Here is a 24,033-nt window from a genome sequence, read left to right on the forward strand (position 1 = left end):
ATGGACATATTCCTAGAAAAATATAACCTTCCAAAAATCAATCAAGAAGAATCTAAACAGCTCAATAGGCCAATAACTATGGATGAAATTGAAGCAGTCATCAAAAAGCTTCCGGCAAACAAAAGCCCGGGGCCTGATGGCTTCACAGGAGAGTTTTACCAAACATTCAAGGAAGAACTAAAACCTATCCTCCTCAGACTATTCCAAAAAATTCAAGTGGAAGGAACACTTCCAAGCTCCTTCTATGAAGCCAGCATCACCCTAATACCAAAACCAGATAAAGACAACACAATGAAAGAGAATTACAGACCAATATCCCTCATGAACATAGATGCCAAAATCCTCAACAAAATTCTAGCAAATCGGCTCCAGCAGTACATCAGAAAGATCATACACCATGACCAAGTAGGATTTATCCCAGGAATGCAAGGATGGTACAATATTCGCAAATCAATAAACGTGATACATCACATAAACAAATTGAAAGATAAAAATCACATAGTCATATCAATTGATGCAGAAAAAGCATTTGACAAAATCCAACACCCTTTCTTGATAAAAACTCTCAACAAGATGGGAATAAAAGGCTCATACCTCAACATAATACAAGCTATATATGATAAACCCACAGCAAACATCATACTCAATGGACAAAAACTAAAAACATTTCCCCTAAGAACAGGAACAAGACAGGGATGCCCACTCTCACCACTCCTGTTTGACATAGTACTGGAAGTATTAGCCATTGCAATTAGACAAGAAGAAGAAATAAAAGGCATCCAAATTGGAAAAGAACAAGTAAAGCTGTCTTTATTTGCAGACGACATGATATTGTACATAAAAAATCCAAAAGACTCCGTCAAAAAACTAATAGACTTAATAAAGGAATTCGGCAATGTAGCAGGATACAAAATTAACGCCAAGAAATCTATGGCCTTTCTATACACCAATAGTGAACTTACAGACAGAGAGACTAAAAAGGCAATCCCATTTACCATCGCACCAAAAAAATTAAGATACCTAGGAATAAACTTAACTAAGGAGGTAAAAGACCTATACACGGAAAACTACAGGACACTGAAAAAAGAGATAGAGGAAGACGTAAACAGATGGAAGAACATACCATGTTCATGGATTGGTAGAATCAACATCATTAAAATGTCCATACTACCCAAAGCAATCTATAGATTCAATGCACTCCCCATTAAAATACCAACGGCATATTTCACAGACCTTGAAAGAACTCTCCAAAAATTCATCTGGAATAAAAAAAGACCCCGAATAGCCACAGCAATCCTGAGAAAGAAGAATAAAGTAGGAGGGATCTCAATACCAGATTTCAAGCTGTACTACAAAGCCACTGTTCTCAAAACAGCCTGGTACTGGCACAAGAACAGACATATAGATCAATGGAACAAAATAGAGAATCCAGATATTGACCCAAACTACTATGCTCAATTAATATTTGACAAAGGAGGCATGAACATACAATGGAATAAAGACAGTCTCTTCAATAAATGGTGTTGGGAAAATTGGACAGATACATGCAAAAAAATGAAGCTTGATCACCAACTTACGCCATACACAAAAATAAACTCAAAATGGATACAGGACTTAAACATAAGACGGGAAACCATAAAAATACTAGAGCAATCCACAGGCAGCAAAATCTCAGACATATGCCAAAAGAAATTCTTCACTGACACTGCTCCTAGGGCAATGGAAGCTAAAGAGAAAATTAACAAATGGGACTACATAAAAATAAAAAGCTTTTTCACAGCAAAAGAAACCATCAACAAAACAACAAGAAGGCCCACTACATGGGAGAACATATTTGCAAATGGCATCACTGATAAAGGTTTAATCTCCAACATCTACAGGCAGCTTATACAACTTAATAAAAGGAAGATAAATGATCCAATAAAAAAATGGGCAACAGACCTAAATAGAATCTTTTCAAAAGAAGACAGAAGGAAGGCCAAGAGACACATGAAAACATGCTCAACGTCACTAATTATCCGAGAGATGCAAATCAAAACAACAATGCGGTACCATCTCACACCTGTCAGAATGGCTATCATCAACAAATCAACAAACGACAAGTGTTGGCGAGGATGCGGAGAAAAAGGAACCCTCGTGCACTGCTGGTGGGAATGCAGATTGGTGCAGCCACTGTGGAGAACAGTATGGAGTTTCCTCAAAAAACTGAAAATGGAACTCCCATTTGACCCAGTAATCCCACTCCTGGGAATATATCCGAAGAAACTAGAAACACCAATCAGAAAGGATATATGCACCCCTATGTTCATAGCAGCACAATTCACCATAGCTAAGATTTGGAAACAGCCTAGGTGCCCGTCAGTAGATGACTGGATCAGAAAACTGTGGTACATCTACACAATGGAATACTATGCTGCCATAAAAAAGAAGGAATTCTCATCATTTGCAGCAACCTGGATGGAATTGGAGAACATTATGTTAAGTGAAATAAGTCAGTCAATGAAAGAAAAATACCACATGATCTCACTCATTTATGGATAATAAAGAACATTATAAAATTGAACAAAAAGATAGATACAGAGACAGTAAAGCATCAAACAGACTGTCAAATTACAGGGGGAAGGTTAGGGAGAGATGGGGGAGATAAGAGATCAATCAAAGGACTTGTATGCATGTATATAAGCATAACCAATGGACGCAAAACTCTGGGTGGTGAGGGCATATATGGGAGTGGGGTGGGGGGGGGGGCAATGGTAAGATATGTACACATATGATACCTTAATAAAAAAATTGGAAAGAAAAAAAAAAAAAGAAAAATTACCAATATGAGCAATGAGAGTTAATAAAGAATATTATTGTTTTATGATAGTAAACTTGTCAATTTAATTGAAGAAATACTTAGAAACAAATTGCCAAAACATACTAATAATAAAGGAATAACTTGAACACCTTTAATGTATTAACTAAAATAATTTGTAATTAAGTAATTTGCTAGATAATAATTTCTAGACTCAGATGATTTAATTTTTATATCAAACTTTTATAGAAATATTCTAATACACTAAATACTAAAGTATTAATTGTTGGTTTGTGAGCATGAGAGCTTCCCTGGGTAAATCTGAAACTGGCCCCATATTAAGAAGGCAAAGAGAGGCAGAAGAAACAGGCAAATCATTCCAGATTGATAATCAAGGGAGCTTACATAGGAGACTATGTGGGCATCTGAAAGAGAAACTTACCTGTGCATTTGCTCCCTAGGACCTTAAATGTTTATATAGGAGACTTAATTGGGTTCAGTCATGTATGCCTTTCAGATGGTTTCAAAAACACATTGTTCTCTCAAAACTCTGTCCTTGAAAAAGACTTTGCTGTGGGGAGGAGGGCAGAACGGTATAATCCAAGGACAGTGGAGGGGTCAAGTAGCCTCGCATTTGCCTGGTACCAGCTCCCAGGTCACCCACAAGTCATGCCCTCTCAATGACCTCTTTCAACACTAATTTACTAAATTACAAATAGAAAAGTACTAAACTGTGTGCTTGATGCCGAACAGAGCCTTTAGTAATATGCAGAATAAGTATGAAAGACTTTACCATATTAAAAGATATCAAATATTTATCAATTAAGTAAATGATATAATTAAAAGATTATTTTACATGTCTACATGTCCAATGTCACTGTTGAAATTCATTTATCTGGTTTAATAATTTTATTTGCCTTGCAGAGTCATTAAAAATGCTTGCAAATGGAAAGATCAAGTATACTTGTTAATAATTTAATCTGCATTGATCAAATTATCTCTGAGCAAAGTATATACATTCAAATAACTATAATGCCATTTTAGTTGAAGATTTTTAACAGATCCCTTTTTTCTAAGATAGATGGAAAATAAATCCCAAGTACATTAGGGAGTTGGTATAAAGTCTTAAAAAAGAATCCATATTGGATAGTAAGATGTTTATCTATGAAATCAAAAGAAAGAAACAAGAATGTGACAATTGAATTTACTTACTTCCAAAATATCAAATTTTGTTTACTCTGGTGTTCACTTTCTCATAGGATAAACAGACACAGGAAATCATGGTAAATGTTACTAGACATTTCTTTGTGGCAAGTTGAGTGGTGACATCTGGTTTATTCAAAAGATATCTAGAATCAGCCTGTCAGGGTTTGAATTCTGTTTTTGTTGTGTGTGTGTGTGTTTTTTTTTTTTTTTTATTTTATTGATTTTACAGAGAGGAAGGGAGAGGGATAGAGAGTTAGAAACATTGATGAGAGAGAAACATCAATCAGCTGCCTCCTTCATACCCCCTATTGGGGATCAAGCCCACAACCAAGGTACATGCCCTTGGCTGGAATTGAACCCGGGACCCTTCAGTCTGGAGGCCTGTGCTCTATCCACTGAGCCGAACTGGATAGGGCCTGTTTTTATGCCTTTTTCTAGTCTTGTATGTTTGGACATACTAGTAAATATTATTCATTCGGAGCTCCTGTTATTACATCAGTCAAATAGGGATAGAAATAGAGGTTACCTTAAAAGGATTAAAGGCAAATTCATAAGGTACTCATGTAGTAGGCAGTTAGGCAGGCATGAGCAGGATAAGCCAGGGTCACAAATTGCCTAGCAAGGTGCAAAACCATAGTCCTTACATGATCACTCCCTTAAGTACTAACCCCTAGAAGATGACATCTAGGCTTCAGCTGTGTTTCAGTTCCAGGCCCAGAGAAACAGCAAAATCAGACAGAATGCACCATGGCTGACCTTAGGACCAGCTGCATTAACTAATGACCCCATGGCACTGACCAGGAGGGGCACACCTGGAAAGCTGATGAGTATTCTATTGAGATTCTCACCTAAGGCCTCTGGATAAAAGCCCTCAGGATAGAGAGCCCTGTGAGGCTCTTTGTATGGATCATGCCCATGCCTTTCCCCATTCCATTTCCCCAGGGCATGCTCTCACGCTCTCTTTTCTGGAACATGCCCACTTGCACCTCTCCACCTTCTTTATTCTTATGGATTAAGTCTTGCCTCTGAATTCTTTCTAAGTCAGAACTCAAGTACCGAGGTTGCTGAACTGAGGTCTAACACCTGGTGCTGCTTTTCTGCGGCTAACACTCAGAAAAGTCCCTGCTATATATAAGCACTTAATATATATTAGTAGTGATTGCTGTCACACTGGTAGTAAAATGTATTTTTACTCTCATTCAAGCTTTGAATCTATGTTTCTTTTCTGCTGATCACTAGTCTACTACTCTATTCCAGTTAGATTAGTTATCCTAATAAAAGAGTGATATGCAAATTGACCATCACTCCAACACACAAGATGGCCACCCCCATGTGGACACAAGATGGCCACCATAAGATGGCCAGCTGGGGAGGACAGTTGTGGGTGATCAGGCCAGCAAAGGAGGGCAGTTGGGAGGGACCAGGCCTGCGAGGGAGGGCAGTTGGGGGCAATCAGGCCTGCAGGGGAGGGCAGTTGGGGGGGACCAGGCCTGCAGGGGAGGGCAGTTAGGGGTGACCAGTTCTGCAGGGGATAACAGCTAGGGGGGATGAGGCCGGCAGGGGAGGGCAGTTAGGGGTGACCAGGCTGGCAAAGGAGGGAAGTTAGGGGTGAAAGGGCTGGCAGTGGAGTAGTTAGGTGTCGATCAGGCTGGCAGGGGAGTGATTAGGAGGTGATCAGGCTGGCAGGCAGAAGCGGTTAGGGCAATCAGGCAGGCAGGCAGGTGAGTGGTTGGGAGCCAGCAGTCCTGGATTGTGAGACTGCTGGCTCCCAACCGCTCGCCTGCCTAAATGGGCAGTTGGACACCCCTCAAGGGGTCCCAGATTGGAGAGGGTGCAGTCTGGGCTGAGGGACACCCCACTCCCATGCATGAATTTCGTGCACTGGGCCTCTAGTATCAAATAATTAGGATCAATGGTCAGCATTACTAACCAAATTCTAAATAAGATCATTTTAAAAGTAAACATTCATAAAACTTTTAAAGAAAATTCAAATACCCAGCTCATATGCATAATAATTATTAAAACAATATGGATTTTCTCAAAAGTATCAGCGCTCTTTTAGCTGAATCCATCAAAATCAGAAGTTTATTATAATTTTGGCAAATGTGAATCTGACATAGATGAAGATCAAATAAAACTTTTGCTCAAGAGGTTTTTGAAGTTATTTGATTCAGAAGCAGCAAACAGTACAGTCTTTTTTAATTAAGAAAATCTAGGTCAACAAACATATTTACACATATGATTCAATGTAACTTTATCTATTTGGGGATTACATAGTGTACTCAATATACTTTATTATTATCTAATCCTTTCTAATTACCTACACATTCCTTTCGGGAGTTTTGTTGCTTTATGCTGTCCTTGCAATTGAGGATAGAGATATAACTTGCATCAATACCAAGTCAATTCTAAAATGCATGTGTTCTTTGGACTACTTTCTTTTTATTAAACAGGTATTTAAATGATGTTAGGCTATTTAAAAAATTAATGAGCAGCCATGATGGAGTAAATGGTATTGGACTGACCTCTTACTCTAAACTACTAAACAACCTAAAATATATGAAATTATTGTTTTCAGATAATATGTAATAGGCAGCACAGCCTATAATCCCAGAAATAAGGGAAACAAATTAAGCAAGCCCTGCTATCACACTGCTTTCTGGTTTGATATTTTTTTCAAGACTATGGCAAAGCAAATATGGAGGTGTTGTTGAGTTAGGAAGACCAATAATAGAGTTGTGGAAAAATTAAAGTGGGTAGATTTTACAGGGAAGATTATCAGAGCTTCAGAAATCTGCTTAGAGTTTCTCTTGAGCTTTTATTAAAATACTAAGATGTACAAGTTTGAGGTGAACTACACCGGGCCAGACAAATAACAATTACTGTGAAACTATCGGGAAGTAGTAAGCTCACCAATTTTCAGAGCTCATTAATTAACAATTCCACTAAGGAAATACAATAGTCCATTGCTGCACATCTTTGAAAACATTTATTATTTTGACAACTTAAAAAAAAGATGCTTTTTTTGATGAGTGTGATATAGAGAGATTATGTTATCAGCCAGAATAGAAAGATGTCCTTAAACATCTGTGGAATTCAGTAGCATCTCCAGAAGAACAACGCCTTAGCAGGTGGATTTAAAAGAAAAAATGCTTTAAAATTTTTATTACAAATATATTAAAGGATTTACAAAAAAAAAAAAAAAACAAACATGAACATAATGTAGAAAGAAATGGAAATTATTAAAAATACCCTAACATTGCATCTAGATCTAAAATGATGCAAAATAATAAAATATAGCAAATTTACATAATGAACTTATGTGTAGATTTGACACTAAATAATGAAAATCAGTGCACTTGAAGACACAGGGGGAAAAAGTAAAAAAAAAATTAAGTACAAGAATTTACAAATGCTGATTTGAGGGAAAATATGGAACAAACATTAGCAATAAGTGGTCTAACATTCTTATATTTGGAATTTCAGTAGAAGAAAAAAAAAGAAAATATGGAAAGAAAAAAAAATTAAAAAGATGTTAACATACACACACACACACTTCTCTATGAAATATATTTAAATATAATTTTAGCCCTAACTGGTTTGGCTCAGTGGATAGAACATCAGCCTGCAGAGTGAAGGGTCCCAGGTTCAATTTTGGTCAAGGGCATGTACATTACTTGCGGGCACATCCCCAGTAAGTGGTGTGCAGGAGGCAGCTGACCGATGTTTCTCTCGCATTGATGTTTCTAACTCTCTATCCCTCTCCCTTCCTCTCTGTAGAAAATCAATAAAATATATTTTTTAAATAAATATAATTTTATATAACAAAGAGGAAATAAGTAAGTAATCATGCATAAAACTATTACAGAAATTGAGATGGAGATTACCATTAGGTTTTGATTTAGAAGTAATAAGAACATTTGTGATCTTGAACATAATCTATCTAATAATAGGGTAATATGCAAATTGGTCAGGACGCCTTCACGTAATGACTGATCAGCAGGCTGCATGTGCAGCTGGAGCAGGTGGGCAGGGACTTGCAAAGTTGGTGGGCGGGATCTTGTGCTGCCCAGGGATGTGAGGCTCGTGTCCCTGCCCCAGCAAAGGGCAAATAGCAATATTAAAATATTTCCTCTAATTAATTCACTTTTAATGTGCACGAATTTCATGCATAGTTTTAACATAAAGATAGTAAATAAACAAATTAGAATAAAGAGGTGGAGGATTTAAATTACTCTTTTTAAACTATGTATTATTATAATTTTAAAAATATAAATATATGCAAAATGATACAATATATGTCCATAGATTTTACCTAACTTAATAGAACTCCATATATACATCACTATTTGAATTGCCTCTTCTTTGCATAGTAGGTATAATTCTGATAATGACTTGTTAACCATTCCTGTGCTTTGGTTTGTAATTCTGTGACACATATACTTTAAAAAACAAAGAGTCTTTTATGCATGCTTTTATTTTTATTTTTTGGGGTGTTTTTAAAAAATATATTTTATTGATTTTTTACAAAGAGGAAGAGAGATGGGTAGAGAGTTAAAAACATTGATGAGAGAAACATCGATCAGCTGCCTCCTGCACACCCCCTACTGGGAATGTGCCCGCAACCAAGGTGCATGCCCTTGATCAGAATCAAACCTGGGACCCTTCATCCGCAGGACAATGCTCTATCCACTGAGCCAAACCGGTTAGGGCCATGCTTTTAAATTGTGTGCAAGGGAAACATATTCTGGTGATTTTTTCTTTCAGTTATGTTCTATTCAAATATATATGAAATGCACTAAAGTTGGCATGTGTCTCTAGTTTATTAATGTTAATTGTATAAATATATAAAAGTTTTTTTATCAGTTCTTTTGTTGCTTGGTATAGTTATTTTTCCTGATTTTTTAAAATGTCAGAATATATGTTTTTTTGTAAATGTCAGCTTGTGCACATGTTTGCGATTTTCTCTAGGCTATGTATGTGGATTTTTGAGTTCTAAGATATACAGATTTTCACATTTATTAGTATTTGCTAAACATTCTCAGTTTCTTCCCAAATGTATATTAGATTGATTATACCCATTTACATCTCCTCTAGTAGATATAGTTGTTAGGTTTGGGCACACCTTTGACAACTCTTATTATTTTTATAATTAAAAAAACACACACTTGTTTGATGCTTGTTTATAATTTAAAAGAATGCTTTTTTGATACCTTTTTATGTTTTCTAATTGACAAAGCTAATAGTGAAGATGATTATACTTACCAATATTTATTGGCAATTCAGTTGACCACTCTAGTGGATTGTCTGTTATTTTCTTTTGTACATATTTAAAAATACTTTTTGTTTTATATCATTGCTTTCAGTTTTTATCTACATAATATATATACATATATATAATATTTTATATTAACAAAAGTTGGTTAGATGTATTATAATTATCTTTTCATGGAATATATTTGAACTAATGTTTCTAGTTGTTATTAAGTAAATTTTATTTTAAATACAGCCAACTTAGTAATACTTTCATTATAATTTGATTATTTTGTGTCAAGAAATCCTGTAATTGCCCTGGCTGGTTTGGCTCAGAGGACAGAGTATTGACCTGCAGACTGGAGGGTCCCAGGTTCCATTCCAGTCAAGGGCAAATGCTTGGGTTTCGGGCTCAATTCCCAGTAGGGGCATGCAGGAGGCAGCCAATCGATGATTCTCTCTCATCATTGATGTTTCTATCTCTATCTTCCTCTCCCTCTCCCTTCCTCTCTGAAATCAATAATAATAAAAAAATCCTGTTATTTACAGAAGTTATCTATATATTATTGCATGTTTTATTCTAAGAATTCCCAATTTTCTTGTCATAGCAAATATTTAATTCACCTCTAATTGTGTTATGCCCAGTGTTCAGAATCCCCAAAAACCCACCAGGAAGGAGCCAAGGCCCGCTGTAACTGCAAGAGAACCTTTATTCGTGCTAGCACGAGCTCTCATCTCCAGCAATCACGGGGAAAAAAGAGGGCTTTTCTTGCCAGAACAAAGGCTTTAAAGGGGATCCAAAGCAGTGGGCAGGGAGAGCGTTTATGGCCCCCGTGATTGGTCAGGGGCAGGATGAGGGGTCCAGTTACACAGGCACACACTGGGCAGTTTGCCTAAAGTGGACTGAGTCCACTTCTCTACATTCCTATTGGCAGGTATGTGCAACTGTTACATTCTCACAGTTTACAGGGAGGGGCAGCACGGCGGGTACAGAACAAAAGCCACAAAGAAAGGACTTCATGGGATCAAATTAATTTGGCTCTATCAATTGAATTGTCTCTATGATGTGAGGTAAGAATCAACTATAATGTATTATAATCCCAGCAGCATTTATTACATTTTTCACCACTCAAACTATGGTCTACAATGTAAGGTATGTGAACATTAGTGCTTTTTTTCCTAAGATTACTTTGTTTCCTTTTTTTTTCAGCTGAGCATCATTTTTGTTTTGCTGGCCATTCAAGTTAACATTTATCTGGGGGCATCCATGATTACACAAAGAAGATAAATGCTTCTCAATTCTCAAATACACCTTTTGAACCTAAAGCTCAATTCAGGACAGTTGATAAATGTTGTTTCCCTTTGACAATCTGATGTCTTTTCATCCCGTCTTTTGACTGAGAATTTCACTGGATAAGTTCCAGTTTTAGGTTGGTGTCCCAATTCTCCTGCTTCCTGAACAACTATTAAAATATTCTCTTAGTTACCAGTATCTGCATAGGCGCCAAAGTAGCTTCAAATCTACTCTGATTACCTCTGGTTTCTAGCTCCCTTTTTAATCACTGAGATGTCTCTTACTTTCTTGAGTAGTAGAGTGACTTAACAAAACAACAATTCAAAAAATAAACAAGGGAAAGCAAATTGACCAAACAAACAACAAAACCCACACCAAATATTCACTATGATACATGCAGTATTCATGGGTGTTATGTATTGGGAGATACCTAAGGACACTTTAAAACTGCAATTCCAAAACTGAAAGTCCAGACAAGTGTTTCTAGGAGTTTTGATATAAGGGGTAGCAGAAAAGAAGCATTTGCTGGTCAGCATTTCACCACAGAAAGTATTTTTACTTTTTACAATAGAGCATACATTTCTTTAGATAAACATGTGTCCTTTAGTTCTGAATAGTTCCACACTCTCCCCCTTTTCTTAAACCCGCATGCCTCAATAATTCATGTTATCTTTCTGGTGCCTACAGGCATTAAACCATGTAATACCTGATTTAAGCATTTAATTCTCTCTTTTCTATATTTAACCACTCTTTTAAGTTTGAACAGCTCTCTCTTTGACAATGAAATAGGGAAAAAAAATTAAAGTAGGGTAAGCTCCTTTCTCTTTGATTTCTAACATAAGAATGGCACCTGCCTTAAACCGGTTACCCCTTCCTTTCCCATTTACCCTCCTCTGAAAACATGGCCTGTAGAACCACTTTTCTTACATTCAATACTCACAATCCACAGCTTATTTTGAGCTCAGATCTTCCTGACACACTTCTTTTATATTTTTGTTACACTCTTGTATTCTTCTTTGATTATTTGTATCTTTTCTACTCTCTTATAATTTAAAAAAAAAGGAAGGAAGGAAGGAAGGAAGGAAGGAAGGAAGGAAGGAAGGAAGGAAGGAAGGAAGGAAGGAAGGAAAGAAGGAAGGAAGGAAGGAAGGAAGGAAAGAAAGAAGGAAGGAAGGAAGGAAGGAAGGAAGGAAGGAAGGAAGGAAGGAAGGAAGGAAGGAACCTTAGAATCTTTCAAAAGGTCTTTGGGCTTTTACTATTGAAAGGAGTTTTTAGAGGCAAAAAAACAAAACAAACAAAAAAAGGCAAGTTTAGGGAGTTTTAGGAATTAGGGGAGCCTTGGGGGAGAACCGCAGGGTTGAAAAGCTGGGAGCTGCCAGAAGGCATACATTCACAGAAGAAGGGAGCTGGGAGCTACCAAAAGTGTACATTTACAGAATAAAGGGAGAGGAAGCCACCCATTCACAGAATAAAGAGGAAGGCCACAGGGAATAAGAAAACAAAAGGGAGAAAAAGAGGGGAACCCTATGGTGGTTCTGAAGCTGCTATAGTGACCTATCAGCACACAAAGAACTGCAGCCTTTATAAACCTTAGAAAAGAGGGACTTGGTGGGTCTCTCTCCCCCTCCCCGCATGGGAGTCTGTGCTTGCTTCCCAATAAATTTCCACCTTTTCCTATACCACCTTTTGGCCGTGGCTACATTCTTTGAACCCACCTGGACAAGAACCCAGGAAATCACCTTTGTGTCTTGCCCAGAGGAAAATCCAAGCATTCCAGTTTAATTTCTGCATTTCACTATGCATTTTAGATAGTACTCATTTAATTTTCTCTTTTAGTTTATTTGTGACTATGCAACCAGAATTTTATTTTGAGGTTCTAATTAATGTTGAATCATATTGTTATCTAAAGATTCTGGTCTTTGGATCATAGCTATATTTTTTATGTAAAAATTTCATTCAGAAAGTTTATGAGAACTACGAAGCTATGCTGCACATTCTTTTCCTTTATCACCAAAGCCTCAAAATTGCCCATTTAGATCTATATCAGAAATATGTCATTCTTTTTGATGTTTTATTTCCCACTCTAGTTTCAAATGGTTACACATAAATTATTCTGTAAGCAAAATGAAACTACCAAAAAATGTATGGATCAATAAAATTCTCCAAAATACCTTATTTTTTTCTCTGTGACAGAAACTTTAGAAAATAGATGTTTGATAAATACCATTAATATTGAGTCAAAACTAACCCAGATAGGGGGACTTAGTTAGAGATATTCTTGATTCAATAAGAACGATGTCTTGCAATCCTTGTCCCATTTCCAACTGTGTGATAAATAGTGATTAATGTTCAGAATGATGATACTGAGAAATTGTAAGACCTGAGTTTCATAAGTGATTTCACTGCAAAGAAGCCAATATCTGCCTCCATGGCTTTAGACATTTTAGGAAAATTTCCTATAATAAAGTTAGACTTTTTTCCTCTCCAGTCACCTCTTGCCTTCGTGGATAATCCATTTTACTGGCTGCTTAGATTTTCTAGGCATTTTGAAAAGGTATCTCATCATCATTTTTATAGATGATAATGGCATACATGCAAGCTTTGTGTTGTGCTGACATGTTAACACACACACACACACACACACACACACACACACACACACACACAATATGCTTTGAAGCTGGAGGGTTCAGGGGAACTGAACCCACTACAGAGCTGTTTTTACAAATTAAAATACCAAGGTAAATGGCATCACACTTCGTATTTTCTACTTATCCCTTGGTAAAAAGCATTTTTAAAACACCACTTCATATGCAAATTTTCATATGCAAAGAATTTTAGTGTTGGCTTTTCCTTTTAAATTTAAGGTTGAAAGACTAGCTCTCACTAGTCTCCTACTTTGTTTGGTTTTTCAACCCTGCTAATTGAGTCCTTTTGTCATTAAATTTTGATGCTCTGAATTAAATTCACCAGGTGAATGGTAACCACTTGTTTATGATTTTTAATGCCAAAGGTTGAGGTTTTTCACAGTTTCTATGCTGAGTAAAATAAGTCATGCCTTTTTTCACTCAATAATTTAAGAAAGAAATCTAAAACAAAAGAATTTAAAAAAATTACATATGCTTGAGAATGTTGTAATTTAGTTGGCATGATAGAAAACGCTTACTAGTAATAATACCTATAAATATCCCTTAAGAAAGGGTATCCCATATTTCACTTAAAAAGATATGAGCAACATAATTAAATAAACTGTGAAGTGAAACTAAACTGACACCTCTCCTTTACTTTCCAATGAATTCTTGACTGGCAGTTTCAGCTTACAGGTGAATACTTGCCCAGTGTGATAAATGAAGGGCCATGGAATAGCTACCTTGGGAAATAGCCATTACCTGTATCTAAGATGAGCACTCCAGCCAGGGAAAAGCAGAGCAATAAACCAAGAAGCGTGCCTCCTCCTGTAGTCCCTGCCTGTGCTCTTGCAGATTTCAGGATTAGCAGAGGGGCACAGCCAGGAGGCAGCCCTCTTCAATCATTCTGGCCTGCAGCAGAGTTTTAGGACAATGGGGCTATTAGGAATCCATTGCTTATTAGATTTTCCATCTTGTTGCACTTTCCATTTGAGGTCATGGTCTCCAGGGAGGTTTGTTTACCTGGGGCAAAGGTGGGAAGTTATGTCAGATACAGAGGATAGCTCTCTGGCAGAAAAATTTGTAGAACTCATTCAAGCAAGGATTCGAGATTTGACTCAATGGTCTTTAAAGTTACAAGACATCTTCGGTTTTATTACTTCATCAGTTTGGAAGCCAGTTTTCCAACTGAAGCTTCATGACCCATAAAACTGGAATCAGTACTGGTTGCTCCAGGACCATTCACATCCTTTCCTCCCAAATTTGCTCACCCTCATACTCACAATCTTGGTGACCCAATGTGCTGTCATTTTTGACATCTCTCTCCCTCTTTGTCATTATCCCATGTTACCAATTCTGCCTTATAAATCAAACTCGAATTTCTTCAGTTCCCATGATCTCATGGTCATTATTGTCTCAGAACAAGCCAACCTTGCTCTTTTTTTAAATGAAATACTACAAAAGCCTAAATGATCTGTCGGTTTCCAGTTTTCTTCCTCCTGCATTGCTTTCCATATTTAAGCCAGAGAGAACTGTTTTAGAAATATATAGCAGTTCATGTCACTCACCAGTTCAAAGCTATCCAACCACTTTATATAAAGTGTGAATGCACTCATGTGGCATACGGGGCCTTTGTTTATCTCACCAGCATCAACTTCTCCCATGCCCATCAAGCTCTCCAGGCACATGGCTGTTCTACACTTAGTTTTTAAACAGGCCATAATATCACATTTTTTCCCTGCCTTCTCCCATGCCTTCCTTTGACTTGGAACATTGCTTTGTACTTTAGCATCTTACTCTCCCCTCCTGCTCATATCTTGCTTCCTTAGGCTGGCTCCTTTGACCTGTTGATTTTTAGTTTAGAAAGGCTTCTTCCAAGTGTTATTTCTGGATTCTCTCAACCACGTGCAGCATTTTTTTTTCTGCAAAGGGCCAGTAATAAGTATTTTAGTTGTGCAGACATGTAAGATGCCTGTCACATATTCATCAATGAGAGAGATTCATTGATTGGCTGCCTTCTGCTTGCCCCCTACTGGGGACTGAACCTGCAACCCGGGCATGTGCCCTGACTGGGAATGGAACTGGTGACCTCTTGGTGTATGGGACGACACACTCAACCAACTGAGCCACACCAAATGGACTGTCACATATTCTTTTTTCTTGTTGTTTTGTTGTATTTACACTCCTTCAAAATGTTAAAAGTATTCTTAGCTCTCAGGCCATCTCAAAAGAGGCCAGGGCAGAAGGTGTAGCATACTATAATTTGCCAACCACTGTACTACATGCTTCTTCATATGTGTTCTCCCAAACACCCTGCTCTTTTCTTAAAATGACACTTACTGACCTGGTAATTATTGAAAACTTCTCATTAAGTGAATTTTAAATTCACAGAAGAAATTAGTACCCATATATCCTTCACCTAGCTTCCCCTTATATGAACATATAACCACAGAACCTTTATTAAAACTAAGAAATTTAAATTGGCACAACACTGGTAACCAAATTTAAAACCTATTTGGATCTCACCATTAAGTAATCTTCACATTAATATCATTTATCAGTTCCAGGATCCAACACAGAACAAAACATTGCATTTAATCATTGTGTCTCTTTTTTGTCTCTTCTAATCTATGACATTTTCTCAGCAGTGATTTTATTTATAACTCTGATACTTTTCAAAAGCCTTGATCATATTTTATATGTCTCTCAAATTGACTTTTTATTTCCCCAAAGTTTTCTCATGATTAGACTGTGCTTATGGATTTGAAGGAAGAATACCATAGAAGTGAAAGTTTTCCTCCTTTTTTACCTTATATCAGGAGGTACATGATATTAATATGGCTTATTTGTAATGATGTTAGCTTGATCCCTTAGCTAAGGTAACGTTTGTTGGGTTTATCTTCCAGAAAGTTATTTTTCCCTATTTATCATTTATTCTTTGGAAGAAAGCCACTAAGTCTCAATCACCAGCCTACTCTTAAGAGGATGGGAATTTAATATTTTGTCATTTGACTCCACTCCGGGATCTAAGGAGCAGGGTGGTGATATTGCTTATTTATTTTTTTTTTTTTTATAACCAGCACTACTTGAGTGATGTGGATGGAGTAAAGAATTTATTCTGACCATCAGCTTTTTCTCTCTAAAGTTTTCCATAGGTTGTGGCAGTAGCATAAAAGATTGAAAATACAAACAAGGGAAAATAACCATAAACATACTAAGAATCAAACAAAATCACTAGCCTGGAGGCAAGTGTCATGAATTTTTAAAATTCTATCAATTTATGAGTTGTATATTTGAGTAACAGCCACTTTGAATCTTTGAAATTTCATTGTTGCAAAAGGCAGATAATAATATAGTTTCCAGGGTATCAATTCTGAACCTCACTGTATAGGTTCTAATTCACCAGCTGTGCCATTTTGTTGAAGTTACTTATCCTACTCTGACTCTCTTCATCTCTAAAATAAGGATTATTCCTTACATATCCTACTGATACTAATCTGTTGCTGATCCATCCCTGGTCATAGTACAAAAAACCCTATTTCCAACAGTAAACTAGACATCATGACTGATGTTACAAAACTAACAACTTATGTTTAAAATTGAACATACAAATCTGTTTGTATGTATACATATTATATACAAACCTTACTTCCCATGCATGCTGGAAATTATCATTTTAAATTATTTTTTCTCTCATAGTTAATATTATACAAAGATTAAAAAGAGCTCTGACCATTATTCTGTGGGGATGTGACTTATCTTGGAGTAGTGATATTTTTATAAAACATATCAAATGTACCACAGGAAGAGAGAGATTTCATCCTGAACATCTTATGAATTTCATTATGTGACTTTAGAAACGGATGCTGGGAGCAGAACTTAATTATTCCAATCATAATGGAAGAGTGACTAGAGGAAAGAGAAAAGAGAAGAGCCTCCAGTAAGAATGGAATTTCTGTGAGAGGAAGAGTCATACGCAAATGGAATGAATTATGGCTCATCCAAGTAGATGCTTTAAGGGAGGCTTTTCTTTTTCTTTTTTTTTTTTAAAATTTATTAAGACTATGTGATCTAGCCCTGGCCAGTGTTCTCAGTGGTTAGAGCATTGGCCCACACACCAAAGGGCCATAGGGTCATAGGTTTGATTCCTGGTCAAGGGTATATATCTGAGTTTCAGGTTCGTTCCCCAGCCCTGGTAGGGGCATGTGCAGAGGCAACCAATTGACAGATTTCTCTCACATCGATGTTTCTCTCTCTATCTTTCTTTCCCCTTCCCTCCATCCCTTCCACTCTCTAAGATTAATGGAGTCCAGTTGGCATGGCTTAGTGGTTGAGTGTTGACCTATGAACCAGGAGGTAATGGTTTGATTTCTGATCAGGGCACATGCCCGGGTTTTGAGCTCACTCCCCAGTAGGGTGGGTGCAGGAGGCAACCGATCAATAATTCTCTCTCATCATTGATGTTTCTATCTCTCTCTTCCTCTCCCTTCCCCTCTGAAATCAATAATAAAAGTATATTTTTAAAAATCAATGGGAAGATATCCTTTGGTGAGGATTAACAAACAAACAAACAAACAAAGGCTATGTGACCTAATCTCTCCTTGGTCTTCAGTAAATCCTACATTTCTCAGGGATGATTATGCAGAAGTGTGTGTATTCTTTTAAAAAAAAAACTTTAAGAAATGCTGAGTTATGGGTTCAAAATAAGTGCTAGGATAAAGGGAGACATCTCAGAAAAAAAAAGAAATAAAAGAATAGATGACTTCTCAGTTACATAATATTAAATTATAAAATTTAATAAAATCCTGAAAATTAATTCCTTTCTTTTTTTTTTTTTTTTTTAAGAGATTGGGGAGATGCTGATCCCTGAAAGTGGAGGAAAGAGCTCCCTTCTGGCTTCTCTCTTATTCTTTTAATCCTCACCAGAGGACATGCTGAGAGAGAGAGAGAGAGAGCGAGAGAGAGAGAGAGAGAGAGAGAGAGACTTCTACTGTTTGCCTTTTGTATGAGCCCCAACTGAGAATTGAACCCACAACAATCTGGGTATGTGCCATGACTGGGAATATTTTGACATGATCACATGGTTTTTCTTTCTTAGCCTGTTGATGTGATGTATTACAGTTATTGATTTTCAAATGTTGAACTAGCCTGGGTTCTCATCAGATCATGTGCTTTTATAACACTGTAACTTCAAATATGCTGTAAAATTTAATCCTTTAAGTTTCAGTTGAAACATAATATTGATTATTTTCCTGGAGGTGTGTGAAGGCACTTTCCTTTTGCCATAGAACTAAGAACCAGGTTCTTACACCGTAGAGAACTTACTAAGATATGCCTGCCTATACCTTCCTAGTCTTCCATGTAAAATATTTCATCTTAATTACTGTAGCTACGGTCACTTTATATGATGTCTCTCTGCCTTAAAGATGTTGGACTAGACTTAGGAATAAGAATTGGTAGACAGTGGCAAACTTGACAAACATAGTCAAAAACCTGAAGTTAAAATGAATGGTATGAGCAATATCATAAGAACATACGCTAAGAGCAGTTCATGGAGAGCCTTCTAAGCCACATTAAATAAGTTAAGCTTTGCAGTAAGAAAATGCTAGCAGCGTTCTGAGCAGGAGAGTGATGTCTGATATGTACACCACTCTGGCTGCATTACTGAGATAAGTCTGGAGAGTGGCATGCCTGAACTCCAGGAAAGAAGTTTTAGAATATTGTAAAAATCTTAGCAGAAATGTGGGGGTTTGGACTATAATAAAAATAAGGATGGTAAGCAGCATGTAGAAGGTATTATCAATAGGTTGCTCATAAACTGTGGAAGAAGATGTTTTGTGTTTGAGCAGTAAAATTCATTTTCACACATTCCATAAACAATATTCAGATTTTCCTGAGTCAGCATTTTAATAAAAGCAATTGTGTCCGTTTTTTGAAGAAATATGAATGTTCATTTGAGATTCTGGTTATATTCTTTTATAAAACATTTATTTTTGATGGTGAGGTGTCATGCAGCAATCTCCAAGGTGCTTTCTGTATTAAATGAGTTTGAAAAAACCATGTCTTTTTTTTTTTTTTTTTTCTTTCTGGTGCAATGTTTTTCACTGAATTCATGACCAGAGTGAGTGATATTTTGAAAAACAAAGTTTAATATGGCTTTGTAGTTTCAGCATTTAGCAACAATAGAAATATGGGGTTCACTTTTTGTTTGGTGCTTTCTTTCCACCCATTTGTAAGGTCACCGGCAATCTATGCAAACCCTCTGTTGTCACTTCAGAAATTGCTCAATCTCTAAGTCCTGCATTCCATTTGTAAATAATTCTCATACTTGGTTCTTAGCCTATAACCTATTGACCTCATACCAAAATGTATCCTCTTAGGTTAGTCCTGTGTTTTCATATTTTTTTACTTATGTTTTAGAATCTTAGCAAGATTATTCTTTGGAGAACCTTTTTTTTTGATTTATTATTATTTTTTTTAATAAACAAGAGATGTTGCCGAAACCAGTTTGGCTCAGTGGATAGAGCGTCGGCCTGTGGACTGAAAGGTCCCAGGTTCGATTCCGGTCAAGGGCATGTACCTTGGTTGCGGGCACATCCCCAGTGGGGGGTGTGCAAGAGGCAGCTGATCGATGTTTCTCTCTCATCGATGTTTCTAACTCTCTATCCCTCTCTCTCTTCCTCTCTGTGAAAAATCAATAAAAATATATTTAAAAAAAATAAAAAAATAAACAAGAGATGTTAATAAAGTTATATTTTTGTGGTGATATCTTCATTGAGTTTGTACCTCAACAATACTAGATTGTGTTGGTTTTTTCCATAAATTCATATTTTAGAATTTCTAATAGGAGATCAACAGTGAGTCTGCACTGGCATGATGGGAAGTAGGTGAGGAGCATAGTCTTGTAGAATTTCAAGATCAGCTTTGATCTACAGAGGGACAGTAAAATTAACAAACATTCAGAGACAGCCATGGTGAAAAAGTAGAGTGACAAGTACAATGGGGTCGCTGTCCTGCAAATAGTTCCCCTTTGTCCTTTTGGCTTTGAAAAGATTTTAGCGGGGCAGGCAGACAGGTCTATATTTGAGTTCGTGCATTAAAAACCAAAATGAAGATCCATAGGGGGGCAGCTGTTACCTGCACACATACAAAAAACATATTGCAGCATCCCTTTAAAACCAGTGTGATTAACCTATGGATTTTCAATACTTAAAGCCATGTAGAGTGTGGTATACTTCAAAATAAAATGTAGAAGTAATTTCTGAAAAAACAAACAAACAAAAAAAAACAGAAACATTCTACTTTATGTCTTTATTTCCTTAAAAATATTATCTGACCTCTTGAACCTCCTAAAAAACACCCAAGAATACACAGAAAGTAAAAGGAGTGTACAATAGTAATGCCTATGAATGTTCTTAGCCTTCATCTTAAGGCAAGCTCAAACTTGGTCTCACAAATGGCCAATAACAGCATCAGAGACTATGCACTACTCCACTAAGAGACCCAGGATTTCTCACAATCTGAAAGTTAACTACCCTCCCTATACACAGTGGATGGAAAGTTTGGACTTGATACATTACAACCACCTTCCTCTTTACAATCTGTTCAGTGAACAACTTCTGAGAAAACGGTTAACCAGAAAAAGAGACAGAAGAGCAGTAATGGAGATTTATATCGACACAGAACAGAACTCACTGTTCAATTTCTTCAGCTAAAAGACATGACATGACAGACCCAAATACCAGAATATATTGCAACATTTCAAAAAACCTCTTCCTTTCCAAGTATCGGTGAACTAATTAAGAAGTAGAATTAGGGGAAGGTATAGTTTTAGCTTTTAAGCAAAATGAAAATAAAAAAGATCATAAAGTAATTTAAAGCAGTTGAACATTTGCAGAAAATGGACAGAAAGTCTATAGACAAAACAATGATAATTTAAAGACCAAATTCTGATAATTTAATTCACTATATCTAGTATGGGAACCAAAATACTTTGAAACCTAGAAACATACGTAAACTCCCCCATATACAAAAATGTCCCTGTTACCCTAATGGGTAAAATACAAAAAAATAAATTTACATCATGGAATATTTTGAAAAATTAATAATAAAAGCTCTAAAATTTCTAACATGGGAGAAATGTCTAAAGCTGTACTAAAACCAGTGTTCATAATCTTACATACCCATTTAATAGGCAAAAATTAATGTAAATAATGTTAAACATAGCAGAAATTGACTTTTACATAGTTGGTGATAGTAGATTTATATATATATATATATATATATATATATATATATATATATATATATATATATATATAGAGAGAGAGAGAGAGAGAGAGAGAGAGAGAGAGAGAGGAAGGGAAGATAGAAGTGTCAATGATGAAAGATAATCATTGATTGGCTGCATCCTGCACACCCCACATAGGGATTGAGGCCAAACCGGGACATGTGCCCTGACCTGGAATTGAACCTTGATCTCCTGGTTCATAGGTTGATGCTCAACCATTGAGCCACGCCAGATGGGCAGTGATAATACATTTGAAAAGTTTCCTTCAGTTTATCCAGATTTGCAATCAACACTAAGGAAACTGCTCTTGTTTTCTTTTTTTGCAATGGTTACTTGGAGCTGATAGCAAGCAAGCACAAAGCCGGGATCTCCAGAAGAGTTATATGCTAGGGAAAGAGGAGAATATAATGTTCTTTGTGAAGATGTGAAAGTCAATTTCCTCATGTCTGTTTTTAGTCATTAGAGTTTTGGAAATGTTAGACAAGAAAATGAAAAAAAAAAAACACAAAAAACCACAAAATGATGTAAGAGAAACTGAAAGGCTTTTTAGTAAAAGGATAGAAGAAGAGATACACAATTTATTGAAAATATCACTTTTTCTCCACTGCACTGCACTCAAGGGTCATCATCCTACATCAAATGACTATGTTTGTGTTTGTTTCTGGAGTCTCTAGTCTGTTCCATTCCTCTGTTTGTCTATCCTTGCACCAACATACTGTCATATTATGGAGACTTTAAATAACGCATGGTATCTAGTAGATGCCTCCATCATTATTGTTTGTCAACGTTTGTCTGGGCTATTTTTCCATATAAAGTTTCAAATAAGCTTATAAATTCTCACTGTCCACATCCACTACTCTACCCCCAAACCTCTCAAGTGCCCAATTAAATTTTACTGTTATTATACAGGATTTATTCATTTGGGAGTTACATCTTTATAACTTTGACTCTTTCAATATCTGATGACATATCCTTTGAGATACTTAGATTTCCTTTCATTTCTATCAGAGTGTCAATCAATGTTTTGTGTAGAAGTGTTGGACATCCTAATAAAAGAGAAACATGCAAATTGACCGTACCTCCACTACACCCACAAGCCATGCCCACCAGACAATCAGGAGCGAGTATGCAAATTAACCTGACAAATATGGTGGCGGCCACGGAGCTGGAGCCAGCTGGAGGCTTGGTTTTCCCCAGCAACGGAGGAAGACAAGCTTTCCGCACACCCTGGCCTCCCCAGGCCTCCACTCAAGGCTATAAAGTTTCAATTATAGAAGATAAATAAATCCCAACAAAAATGGCAGCAGCCACAGAGCTGGAGAGAGCAGGAGGCTTGGGTTATCCCTGGCGATGGAAGAAGCCAAGCTTCCCACCCTCCCTAGCCGGCCCTGGCCTCTGCTCAAGGCTACAGAGTTTCAATTATAGAAGACAAATAAATCCCCCTAAAAAATGGTGGCAGCCATGGAGCTGGAGCCAGCAGGAGGCTTGCATTGCCCCTGGTGATGGAGGAAGCCAAGCTTCCCACCAGCCCTGGCCTGCCCTGGCCTCCGCTCAAGGCTACAAAGTTTCAATTATAGAAGATAAATAAATCCCAGATACCAGGGCCTCCGCTTGGGTTGCTGGGGGGCATGGCCGGCCTGTAAACCACCACAGGCCCCTCCCCCAGGCTGCCCCATGCCCCAAGGGAACCCCCACCCTGATCCGGGACACCCTTCAGGGCAAACCAGCTGGCCCTCACCTGTGCACCAGGCCTCTAGCCTATCTAATAAAAGAGTAATATGCAAATTGACTGTCACTCCAACACACAAGATGGCTGCTCCCATGTGGACACAAGATGGCTGCCATAAGATGGCCAGCAGGGGAGGGCAGTTGGGAGGGACCAGGCCTGCAAGGGAAGGCAGTAGTGGGCAATCAGGCAAGCAGGGGAGGGCAGTTGGGAGGGACCAGGCCTGCAAGGGAAGGCAGTAGTGGACAATCAGGCAAGCAGGGGAGGGCAGTTGGGAGGGACCAGGCCTGCAAGGGAGGGCAGTTGGGGGCAACAGGGCCTGCAGGGAAGGGCAGTTGGGGGGAACCCAGGCCTGCAGGGGATAGCAGTTGGGGGGGGGACCAATCCTTTAGGGGAGGGCAGTTAGGAGTGACCAGGCCTACAGGAGAGGGCAGTTAGGGGCAAACAGGCTGGCAGGGGCGTGGTTAGGGGGTGATCAGGCTGGCAGGCAGAAGCGGTTAGGGGAAATCAGGAAGGCAGGCAGGCAAGCAGTTGGGAGCCAGCAGTCCTGGATTGTGAGAGGGGTCCTAGATTGGAGAGGGTGCAGGCTGGGCTGAGGGACACACACCCCCATGCATGAATTTTGTGCACCGGGCCTCTAGTCTTTTATAAAATTAATTTTTTGGATATGCATAAATGCATAATGATATCATAAGTGATATCATTACAAGTTTTATTGTCTATTATTGTCATTAATGTATAGAAAGATAGGATTTTGCATAAGGGCCTTAAAGCACAACCTTGAAGCACTGAATGACCAAATTTTTAAAATATATTACTTTAGAGTTTCCTATGTACATA

Source organism: Cnephaeus nilssonii (assembly GCF_951640355.1).
Source record: "Cnephaeus nilssonii genome assembly, chromosome: 15".
Lineage (NCBI taxonomy): Eukaryota > Metazoa > Chordata > Mammalia > Chiroptera > Vespertilionidae > Cnephaeus > Cnephaeus nilssonii.